This window comes from Brassica napus, unplaced genomic scaffold (genome assembly GCF_020379485.1).
Source record: "Brassica napus cultivar Da-Ae unplaced genomic scaffold, Da-Ae ScsIHWf_2276;HRSCAF=2934, whole genome shotgun sequence".
Lineage (NCBI taxonomy): Eukaryota > Viridiplantae > Streptophyta > Magnoliopsida > Brassicales > Brassicaceae > Brassica > Brassica napus.
The window spans coordinates 326372-339376 of record NW_026015668.1 but is presented as its reverse complement, the minus strand read 5'-3'; positions in this window follow the sequence as shown (position 1 = coordinate 339376).

Below are 13005 nucleotides of genomic sequence, written 5' to 3'. Positions count from 1 at the left end.
TTTAGTGTAAGAATTTATTAATTATTATTACTATAATATTTTTATATATGTGCCAGTTATTTATAAATTTTTTATAGATTTATATTAATTATGATAAATATAAAGACAATAATGTAAATTACTAATAATTTTGAAGTTAAATTAGAAGTTTTGTTTTTTACAAAAAATAATTTGAAACTTCAAATATTGAGTTTTGTATACCGCAAAGTATAATCTTTTTGGATATGCTCGCTAAAAAGCTTCCTATTGTGTACAGTCCTAATCTTGTCCACGATATCCAGAAAAAGGAATTCAGAAGAATTATATTTCTCCATAAGTCAAAATACATATATCCATCAAAATAGATAATTAATAGGGGTTTTTGCCAAAACTAACCCACAACTTGATTTTAATCCCAAACCTATACCTAAACTTGAATCAAATGCAAAACTAACCTAAAAGCCTAGTGAAATTACAGCTCAACCCCTTGTGACCAAACAAAAAAATAGAAGCCATTTTTACGAATATAACCCCAGTAAATCGTCTGAGTCGTCTGAGATGTTGGAAGTCGTCTGGACGACTGAAGTTTAAGTCGTCTGGTACCAGTTTATTTTAAAAATAATTTATAAATCTTGTAAAAAAATATTTTGATGCGTGAAAAATAAAAATCAAGTAATTATAAACAGTTTTAAGTGATATAAATTAAGATATGATAAAATTGATTTGTTTTGAAGATAGATGAGTGGAAGTAGTGAATCATGAAATACTTTGGTTTAGGAGTTTGGCAAACATATGTTGTAGTATTGTATGTATTGTTAGGGTTAGATTTTGGAAAACTAAAATGTTTTTTTCAAAAATTAGTTTTCACCTATATGTGTTTATTTATGTGTATAGTAAACACTTTTCAAGTTTGATTTGATTTTATGAAGTCTTTAATTAGATAATTAAGTTTAGGGGTTATGTTTAGGGTGTGGACGACTTATATTTCAGTCGTCTGTTGAATAATTTACTCAGACGACGTATATTTTAGTCGTCTGTTGAATAATTTACTCGGAGGACTTACATTTCAGTCGTCTGGTGAAGAAATTAAAACAGATGACTTACATGTAAGTCGTCCAAATATTCCCGCCTAAAATTTTTTTAAAAAATTATTTTCCCGCTTAAATAATTTAAACCAGACGATTTACTTGTAAGTTGTCTGGAAAGTCTTCTATTTTAGTTTCCCGCTAAAAATATTTAATTTCCCGCTAAAAATATTAAACTCTTCTGGACGACTTACATGTAAGTCGTCTGTTTTAATTTCTTCACCAGACGACTGAAATGTAAGTCGTCCAGGAAGTCGTCTGAGTAAAAAATATTTAATCTAATTGGATTTTTTGTCTCCCTATATAAAGAAAAATTTACACATTCTCTCTCTTCCTTTCAAATGGCTGAAACAAAAATGTAATGTTCGTCATTCTAAAACTCTCCAACCTCTCTCTAATCTCTTTGACTTGAAAACACCAAACTTTATATGAATTTTTCAGTTTTGTCTCATGTATTTCTTACTAATCTATCTCTTTTACAGGTTTTTAATCAAATGGTACTCATCTTCCATTAATTTAAAGGTAAATCTATTAATTTTAGATATGTATTTTTGTGTGTTCTATAAATGTAGATTTATCTAATCTTCCACTCATTTTCTCTATTTTTAAGTCATTTGAACGTTTTTGGATATGCAGGTTTTTCAGATCTGAAAGACTTCTTGGACGACTTACCTGTTAGTCGTCTGGAAGTCGTCTGGAAGTCGTCTGGACTTCTTGGAAGTCTTCTGACAAAGTCGTCTGGACTTCCAGGAAGTCGTCTGGACTTCCAGGAAGTCGTCTGGACTTCCAGGAAGTCGTCTGGACTTCCAGGAAGTCGTCTGGACTTCAGGGAAGTCGTCTGGACTTCCAGGAAGTCGTCTGAACTTCATGGAAGTCTTCTGACGAAGTCTCCCTTTCATAATAGATCTGAGCGTTTTGGTAAGTTCTTATGTCTGATTTTTCTTCATTTGGGAACTTCTTGTTGTATAAAGTTCTTACTTTTTTCCCAAACTAAAACTCTCCAAACCCACTCTAATCTCTTTGACTTGAAAACACCAAACTTTATATGAATTTTCCAGTTTGTCTCATGTCTTCTTACTAATCTATCTTTTTTGCATGTTTTTAATTAGATGGTACTCATCTTCCACTAATTTAAAGGTAGATCTATTATTTTTAGATATGTATTTTTGTGTGTTCTGTAATGGTAGATTTATCTAATCTTTCACTCATTTTTTCTGTTTTTAAGCCATTTGAACGTTTTTGGATATGCAGGTTTTTCAGATCTGGATTTAATATGCAGGTTTTTCAGATCTGGAAGACTTCTGGGACGACTTACCTGTTAGTCGTCTGGAAGTCGTCTGGAAGTCGTCTAGACTTCTTGGAAGTCTTCTGACAAAGTCGTCTGGACTTCCTGTAAAGTCGTCTGGACTTCCTGTAAAGTCGTCTGGAAGTCGTCTGAACTTCCTAAAAGTCTTCTGACAAAGTCGTCTGAACTTCTTGGAAGTCGTCTGGACTTCTTAGAAGTCGTCTGGACTTCTTAAAAGTCGTGTGGTCTTGTCTACTCAAGTGGAATCCAAGCTTGTCTTTGTAGAGGAATGATCTATAATAGTTTTGTTTGTGGTCTGTTTTGTGAATTGCATGTCTACTCTTTTAGTTGTGAATTTTTTGTAAAATCAGTAATAATGTTTTCCAAGATGTATTAAATGTGCTAACAATGTGTTTACACATTTACAAATCAATGAAATAATAGACTTCAGTAGCCTTTTTCTTATCTTTGGATCTCTCATATGCAATAATAAACTCCAATGGCCTTTTTCTCATCTTAATAAACAAGAATGTTGGTAGCTTTATATTGATACAACATTTTAAGAAGTATTTTAACCCTTCTTCCAACTCATAACAATAGTCATCATTATTGTCTATAACAATAATACTTAAGAGATGGAAACAAACAATAGTAACTAGTCAAAGCATATCATATTTTATTATAAGTTTGCGTTGAAAAACTTAGTCAAATTTAGTAAAACTAAGGGAGAGAACATATTTTGTAAATATGAGTTTTACATATCTTGAAGTTACTTATCACTCTTAAAAATACAAGTTATTCAAAAACTAACGTAGAAGACTTAAAAACTAGCGGAGAAGACGCGGACGACTTCAATCTAAGTTGTCCAGACGACTAAACTATACGTCGTCTGGTCAACACAGAGGTTATTTTTGCAATTGACTTTGAAATCTGTTATTTCGGACGACTGAAAAATAAGTCGTCTACTATTGTTTGGCTAAAAAAAAAACTCCAAAAAAGCTAGACGACTTACATTTCAGTCGTCATAGGTTAGTTTTGCATTTGACTGGATAATTTCAGAAGTTTGACTTTTCTGGACGACTTACATTTCAGTCGTCTAGTGAAAATTAAAATAATAATATTTTTTTAAAAGTAGACGACTTACAGTTAAGTCGTCATAGGTTAGTTTTGCAATTGAAAAAAAAACTTCAAGATTTAATTATATACAGACGACTTATAATTCAGTCGTCCACGAGACGACTGAAATGTAAGTCGTCCAGGATTTACGAGGTTTGACCAGAATCTCAGAAAAAAATCCTGGACGACTTACAAGTAAGTCGTCTCGTGGACGACTGAAGTATAAGTCGTCTGTGTATAATTAAATTTTGAAGTTTTTTTTTTCAATTGCAAAACTAACCTATGACGACTTAACTGTAAGTCGTCTACTTTTAAAAAAATATTATTATTTTAATTTTCGCCAGACGACTGAAATGTAAGTCGTCTGGGGAAGTCAAACTTCTGAAATTATCCAGTCAAATGCAAAACTAACCTATGACGACTGAAATGTAAGTCGTCTAGGTTCTTTGGAAATTTTTTTGAAACCAAACAAAAACAGACGACTTAACTTTCAGTCGTCTCAGGTTACAGATTTCAAAGTCAATTGCAAAAATAACCTCTGCGTTGACCAGACGACTTCCAGGTAAGTTGTCTACAGCCAGACGACTTCCCAAGTAAGTCGTCTGACGAACAGATCTGGAAAAAAACTCGATGTCATACCTTAAATTGGTGAGATAAGTTCCTTAGCATACATAAGGCTTCTCCAAGCACACAGAATCACAAACGAAAGTAACCCACCCAGAATCGTTAGCTTCTATGACTCTATGAACCATAAAAAATTTAGAATCAAAATCTTGGGTTTTTTTAGCTCATTGTGGAGAGAAAGTGAGAGATATGTTGTGTTTAGTTCACAAGAATGGAAAAAAAAGAAAGGTAAATCGATTTTGGAAGCATTAAGAGCTTCAAATTGGTTATTCATGGTGGTTGTGGTATTGATGACAATGACAATCTTGTAATTACTTGAAGATGATGAGGGTGAGAGAGTAAAAATGTCATTTTCGAAAAAAAAAAGAAAAAAAAAATTGATGGCATTTTTGTAAATTATATGAACTTGTGGGGTGAATAGGGCAAAACCAATTTTCAAAAAAAAGGAGGTTAGTTTTGTTTTTGACTTTAAGTTATAGGTCAATTCTGCAAAAAGCCCTAATTAATATTCGTTTAGCGCGAGTATGTATGAGTAGTCTATCACGTATCCTGGCATGGATTTAACTATGTCTAATTAATTCTAAGATCAATTTGGTAGATAAATACGATACGCATATATTATTTATATAACATGCAATAAGGCTGTTAAGCAAGAAAAAAAGAAATGCAATAAGGCTTAAGCTTTTGATTTTTAAATTTTTTCTATCAATTCGTCGTTGGTATGTTTCGACTCCTAAGTAGCGCATAAACAAAAATAATACCTCTTTTTTTTTGTCGACAGCAAAATAGTGCATGTATTGATCATCTGAGTTATTTGCATGTATACAAAAGAAGATAACATCTATTTTCTTATATGTAACCGAATTTTCTTTTATAGTATTTTAATTAGGTATCTATAAAAGTTTAATTAATCGAAAATATAACCAAGTTGCTGTTAACTCAATTGATTTCCATTAATTACGACAGTAAATTATAAATACTTATCATCATTTTTTTCTCTTTCATAATTTCAAAATAGTTTAATAATCTATCGACTCCATCCACTAACAAAACTAATACTTGTTCTTTGTGAAGGATCACAAGTGCCTGTTTTTGCGTTCACAACTTTCATATCCAAAAAGATATCGCGAACAACAATTCAACTCGTGTGTGTTTGAGTTTCATTTCTACTGACAACAAAATTGTTGTTATTTGATCAGTCTGAGTTTTTTTTTTTGGTAATCTTGATCAGTCTGAGTTTGAGTTTTAATACGATAATTCGATAATATATGATTCAACTACCATTGACATTAATAAGAAGACGATCAAAACTTGTGATATAGTGTAGTAGCCAAACTATCATGTAGCATTAAATGCAATCATCTAGGGTTAACAGATATAACATATTTAAAAATTCACATGAAGAAAAGGGATTCGTGTGAATTTTTGACTGCAGCTCCATCGGGAATATTTTTTTTTTGCCAAAATGTGAGTTTCATATTTAATATGAGACGAGTTTGTAGTGATACAAACGTTTAAAGCAAAGTTAAGTCAACCTTGGCAAAAAATAAACAAGGCTAAGCTAACATCTAATGAGGTTCCAAAAGGTTACTCATAGCGTATCCAAAGTTGCATCAAGGGTTGAAATCTCCTGAGTTTTCTCTTGCCCAGAATAGCATCCCTGATGGAACGATCTATGATCTTGAAGAGAGTTGCTGGGGTTCGAGATTCTCGAGCATAAAGTCGGGTGTTCCTCTCGCTCTAGATGTTGTATAATGTTGCTTGCGCCACCATCCTTTTAAGTGTTCTGCTAGTGACTGAATCTCGCGAAGCTGTCCATTCTGAAAACGATGTCCATGTGTGGAAAGCCCGAAAAGAATACCCCAGCCTTTGCAGTACCAAATCCCATAGACCTTCACTGATTTCACACTTTAGGAACACATGATCTCTGTTCTCTTCCCCTGCATCAGACAGACAACAAGATGGAGAAATATTCATACCCCACTGCAGTAGTCTTGATCTGGTTGGTAGGCGATCCTGGTATATAACCCATGATGTGAAAGAATGCCGCGGAACATGACCCTTGAACCAGATGCTACGACTCCAGTGTTGCTCCACTGCTCTGTTTCGAACCACATTCCAAGTTTTGCGGGTGGAGAACTCTTTTAATTCATCTCCATCGGCATCCCATATATAGTGATCTGCTGATGAATTTAGAGTGGGGAGAGGGACAGTTGTGAGATAAACCTGAAGAAGCTCCTCTGCAAGAGGAGAGTGTGCTCCCCTTAGTAGCCAGCCCCTATCATCACAAGCATCAGAGACAGTCGCGCATATGCTTATTGACAGCTCTCTGGGTCCTGATTCTCCAAATCTGTCGATGAGTGGTCCCAGTGGGGTCCAGTGATCGTGCCAGAAACTGATAAGCTGGCCATTACCCAGTTTAGGTCGCATGAATCTAGCAGCCAGTCCCCGCAGTGAGAGAAGGGATCTCAATGTGGAAGAGTTAGTCTTGTTCTCATCAAAGCTCCAGAAGTTTTCATCCTTTAGCCTATACTGGTGGATCCATCGAACCCAAAGGGAGTCTTTCTTCGTAAAGAGGTTCCATATCAGCTTTAGACAGAGGTTCTTGTTCCAAAGGCCAATGTCTCTTAATCCCAGACCACCTTCCAACTGAGGTAAACAGACAGCGTTCCATGAGACCTTCACAATACATCTTTTCGTCTCAGTCCCTCCCCAAAGAAACTGAGAACAAAGACTTTCAATCTTCTTTATGCATCCCTTAGGAAAAATAAAAGCTGAGGTCCAGAATTTGATTGAGCCATAGATGACAGAGGATAGAAGCTGCTTCCGTCCTGCGTAAGATAAAGCCTTTGCAGACCAGTAATTAAAGTTTGCAGAAATTTTATCTAGAAGAGGTCTGTAGTCCGACATTCTTAGCTTCCTGCACATTAATGGGAGTCCTAGATAGCGTATTGGAATTGAACCCATGTTGAAACCAAGGCGAGAGATGTGTAAGGTTTCATCATTGTTCAAGCCAGCCGTATATAGCTCGGTTTTGGACTTGTTCATGCATAGACCAGACCAAAGGGCAAAGTGTTCCAATGTTTCAGCAATGCATTCCACAGAATTCACAGTACCATCAGAGAAAATCATAAGATCATCGGCAAAAGATAAGTGAGTAACCTCAAGTTCCCGAGTTTGCGGATGAAAGCCAATGGACCCGTCAGTGTATTTCTTTCTCAGAAGCTGTGAGAAAACCTCTAAGGCTAGGACAAAAAGATAAGGCGATAGGGGGTCGCCTTGTCTTAATCCTCTTGTACCTTTAAAGTATCCGCAAGATTCTCCATTAATAGCCACCGAGAACCGAGTTGTCGTTAGGCATTTCTTGATAAGGTTCCTGAATGAGGGTGGAAAGTCTAGTGCCTGTAGAGTGAACATAACGAAGTCCCAGTCCAGAGTATCAAAAGCCTTCTGAAGATCAATCTTAAGCATGCAGCGTTTCGATATTTTCTTCCAGTTGTAACCTGAGACAAGCTCTGTTGCCAGTAACACATTTTCAACCAGCAAACGGCCCGGAACAAAAGCAGACTGCGAGGATGAGATAAAAGTTGGGAGGAGTTCCTTGAGTCTGTTCGCTAGTAGCTTCGATGCTACCTTATAGACCGTGTTGCAGCAAGAAATCGATCTGAACTCAATAATCTTGTTAGCATTAGTCTTCTTTGGAACAAGAGTCAGAACTGTCGCATTCCATTGTTGAAGCAGCTCTCCAGTGCGCAAAAATTCTTGCACTGCATCTATCATATCACGACCAACTGCTGCCCAATTTCCAATGAAGAACTCTGCAGGATAGCCATCTGGCCCTGGAGACTTGTTCTTTGGCAGTGATAGAAAAACATTCTGAATATCAAGGTCAGTGAAAGGGGCTGAGAGAGCATCAATGGCAACAGGAGAGCACTTGGTTTGAAAAACCAGAGCAATATCAGCTGGAGTGGCAGTAGTAGGAGCATTTTCCCCTCCAAGGAGGCGCTGAAAATAGTCAATAGCGTGCTGTTTTATCCCATCCAAGGAGTCGATAATGTTCCCATTTCCATCTAGCAAAAGGTGAATATGATTTTAATTTTGCCGCGCTTTGATCACCCTATGAAAGAAAGCCGTATTTGCATCACCTACAACACTCCACTGAATTCTAGAGCGTTGTCTTAAGAATTTATCTTCAGCTCTCGCTAAGGTAAACCACTTTTGGTGGGCTATCCTTTCTATCTCAGCAGCTTCAGGACTTGGCGAGGTTAAGGATGTGCTCTGGCAGTTGGTTAGATTGGTGAAAGCATCCTCCACTCGCTTTTCAAGGTCTGAGAAATTCTCTTTGTTGAAAGCTCGAATAATGGGCTTCAATTCCTTTAGCTTTTTTGAGACACAAAGCTGCTTTGAACCATTAAAAGGTAGAGCAATCCAAGCTGACTTGACGAGCTCACTAAAATCAGGATGAGTGTTTAGGTAAGCGAAGAACCTGAAAGAACGCTTCTGAATAGGCTTGTGGTTGTCTAGGAAAGCGCAACAGGGATTGTGATCTGAGATACCAGATTCACCAAAGACCCCAATCGAATTCGGGAACTGCTCAGACCATTTCTCATTGCATAAAATTCGATCTAACTTCTTAGATACAGAACCATTCGACCATGTGAAGTTGTGACCGCTATACTGAAGGTCAGCCAAAGAACATCGTTCAAGACATTCTCGGAAATCTCTCATACCTCTAAAGGATGATAACTGATCAGCAGAGGAGTGTTCTGTAGGGTAGATTATCTCATTAAAATCCCCTAAGACAATCCAGGGAAGACCGCAAAGCTGAGATGAAGTGGAAACAGTTTCGAGTTCATCCCATAATAGTCTTCTTTCTTTTCTGCAGTTTGATCCATATATCATGGAAACTCCAATTTCTGTAGCCTGAAACGGGAGCTTTACAGTGCAGGTAATCATCTGAAGAGACTTAGTGATGACGTTTACCTGAACTGAGGGTTTCCAAACGAGCCAAAATTTCCCCAAGTCGGATAATTCGTAGTTACTCTCAAGAGACCAACCCGGCAAAATGCTTTTAAAAGTAGAATCAACTTTCTGCCGCTGTACCTGCGTCTCGGCAAGACACCCAAAAATAGGATTATATTTCCGAATCCATTTCCTAAAACCTTGCCGCTTTACAGAATCATTAATCCCTCTTACATTCCAACAAAAAAGATCCATTAAGAGGGTAAAAATTTAGAGGATTGAAGGGCCTCTAGCCCTAACCTTCGTTTTAAAACGCTTGTGGTATCTATTAGAGAAAAACTCCAAAAACCAATCGTTCTCATCATCTGGGTTGTCTTCATCTCCAGACACGGTTGTATCTGATGAAGAGCCAGTACTAGAGTGCTCTGGAAGGTGGCCATGAGTCGACAAGTCGACGGAGAGGCTCCCCATACTGAGATCATGTTCCACTGGGACAGTACGACCATTCTTTGGAGGCATGTCAGTCGGCAGCGGGGAAGGAAGAGCTGGCCAAGCAGGTGGGGTTCTTTGAAGATGAAGATGGAGGAACCACTGGTGGTTCGGACTCTTTTGCTTCAACTTGCTTATAAACCATATTTTGCTTGCCCACAATTGGGAGAAGGCTCTTGATAGGCGCTTTTCCTTTCTGCTTTGCTGTGTCCTTTGGGAGATGATTTGTTCTTGGACAAGCTGCAGTGACATGTCTCACAGAATTGCAGATTACACATGTCGGAGGAGCGGCCTTACATCTCGTGATTGTGTGTCCGAATTTATTGCAATATGAACACCGAGATGGCAGCCACGGGCTGGAGACACCAATTCTTCTTGTATCACCGCTTTCAAAACGTGCATTAACAAATTCTGGAAGGGGTTTTCATGGATCGATAACCGTAAAGACTTTTGCAACCCCAATGTTAGTGAGATTCTTCGTAGAAAGATGTAGGCAAACAGGGTGACCCACAAGACCCGCAATCTCCTGCAGAGCTTTCTCATTGAAAAATTGCAGTGGGACTCCAGTGAGCTCCAGCCAGACAGGAACCATATCAAGCTCAGGTTTGCATTGTTGGATTCCCGGAGACCATTTTGCGACGAACATTGTTTGACCGTCGATTTGCCAGAAGTTCTGAGCTAGGATACGGCGTCGAGCGTTCGGACATGGTACACGAAACATGAAAGAGTTACCTTCCATCTTGTTTACGGTTATGTCGCGCTTGTGACGGCTCCAGATGCCATTTATGATGGCATGTATAGCACCACAGGCAGGAGGATCTTCATAGAATTGGCCTAAGATGAAATTCTCCCAAGCTTTTTTATTTTTCTCAACGACCGAGTTTGGAATGGTGACACATGCTTCACCGGAGTCGAGAACGTAAGGCGTTAGCTTGGGCTTTAGTTTTATGGACAATTCCTTGACGAAACCTTTCCAGAGCTCAGCGGAGCTTGGTGCTGTCCATGTGATGGATCTGAAGCTTTCTGGGAGAGTTCAGTAGTTGTCGGAGCAGCTGCAGGCTGGTCCTATTGTCTAGGTACTGAGGGAGATTCTGTAGCTAGGGTTTTTGATTTGGGGATTTCGATCTGCTTGGCCAGGGTTTGCGTAGAAGGGTCCTGGGCAGGCGGAGGAGGAGTTGTCTGAGCGGTGGTTCCGGCCAGAGGTGAATCATTGCTTGATATCGATTTGACGGCTGAGGATGAATCAGGCGTCGAGTGATTCGATTTCATTGAACTGCTGGAGGTTTTGGTTGTTCCCGTGGGGAAACGAACCGGAGGCTTGTTTTTGGGGGGTTTCTTTTTAGCCATGGAGGCGGGTGGGGGCCGCCGCCGAGAACGGCGACAGTGAAGGAGAAAGGAAAGGGTACGCGTGTTTGGGAGAAAAGTCCGTACTCAAGGAAAGGGTACGCGTGCTCCATCGGGAATATGCTACTGACTATTTTATTATTAAAAATAAAGGAAAATAATAAAAGAGAAGAGAGAAAACTAGAAAAGGTTAGAGAGCATCAACAGTCTCTTGAGGTAGTCTTTGGAAAAAAAATGTAAAATATACTAAAAGATGAAAGAGAAGGAGGAATTCTTCGTAAAGAAATTCTGACCAAAAGGGAAGAAATCAGCTCTATAGATGTCCTTCATCTATTAGTGTAATTGCTTTTTAAAGATTAAAATTAAATACAAAAAAACCATTTGTTTTGAAATACTAATATAGATATATAAGAAACTGAGACATGAGCGACGAAGATTATTTTCAACCCAACTCCAACTTTTACTCTAAAATAGAATAAAAATAGATATGGAGTAAAAAATAGTTCAACTCAATTTTATATTTCATTCCATAATAGAGTTTAATTCATTTATGGAGTAATCTATTTTTTTTTTGTTCATAATAGATTAGTATAAAAACTGAAATGAGATTAGAGCATTTTTACTTTATATCTACTTTTATTTCATTTTAGAAGAAAAAATAGAGTTTTACATCGAAAATAGTGCGAGCAACATGGATGCTCCTGGTCGATGGTTTAGAGAACTCCATAAAAACGTCATTGTCTAAATGTCATTTTTTACCGGTTGAATTTTTAAAACAAAACTAAAGTTAACTAAGTTTTAGTAAAAATTAATATTTTGCTCTTTATCATATTTACAGATGGTGTTGCTCTTTATCATATTTACATGAATGTACTAATCAGCGTGTGATTTGACATATTAAAAGCTTCACGGTCAGAGACTCAGAGTCAACTGAGACGAATGAAATAAAATTATTATTACCGTCTTATCTTTAGAGAAAAACTGTAAGGTCTTATTTTCTTTTTATATCAACTACAGATTTTTCCCGGACGCTCCTATATTGTAATTTTATTTAGTTTATTATGGAGTTTAGATTTGAATACATATTTTATACTTAGACTGGATATACTATATAAATTATTAAACAAATTTGCAATTATTTGTATTGATTTTATTGACTAAATTTTAAAATTATTAAAATTTAATTTTTTTTCTTTCTATATCAAAATACATATAAGTTGGTAACCAAACTGAATAAAAAAATTAGTTCAAATTAAATTATTCGTTTATCTTCTAATGTTGTAGAATTTATAACTTGAATTTATAACTTAACATTTGTATTTGTAAATGTACATTAGAATCAATTATAAATTACAAAATAATAGAAAAATCTAAATTTATTTGGAAATCTTAAATTTATTTTATGTATCAATTGTTTTCCAATGAATTCAAAATGGTTAAAACTCATAATTTGTTGTGTATTTTTTAGGAATTTGTATATAGAATGGTCAGAAAAATGGACTGACAGTTATTAAACTTTATAGTAATGTTCAGAAATCTATTTTATTTTGATTGTTTTTATGTTAAATAATTGATAAATTTACAAATGATTTAACCATTGTTATGGTTTTAGAATTATTGAGTTCACATTTATAGGTCTTTTGTCCTCAAAAAGAAGTACAAACCAACATATTAACGGGCTTCTTACTTCGTTTATTTCAGTTGAGAAATTAAGTTAATTGGTCTAACTAAGTTCACAGCTAGGCAAACATGGTTTGATATACATATTGAAAATATTTTCTAAGTGACCAAGAAAAAAAATCTGTAGAAAATTTGTCAAATAGCGTTGATGAAATCTCAGCAGAAATAGAATAAATGAAATTAGTTAACATGGTTTCTGTTTAACATAGCCCATGAATTAAATCTGTTATTTTTATGCAAAACCGAACCATCTTATGATTAGGGATAAGTTAAGTCAAACTGTAACCAAAACTACAAAAGAGTATTGTCATCCAAACCTCGGCATAGTTCATGAGAAAACAATACAAATGAAAATATGACATAATTAAGCAAAACCAAACCATTGAAAAGATCAGGCTTCTATCAAAAACCTGACCTTTTCCTTCAGAAATAAGCTAAGCT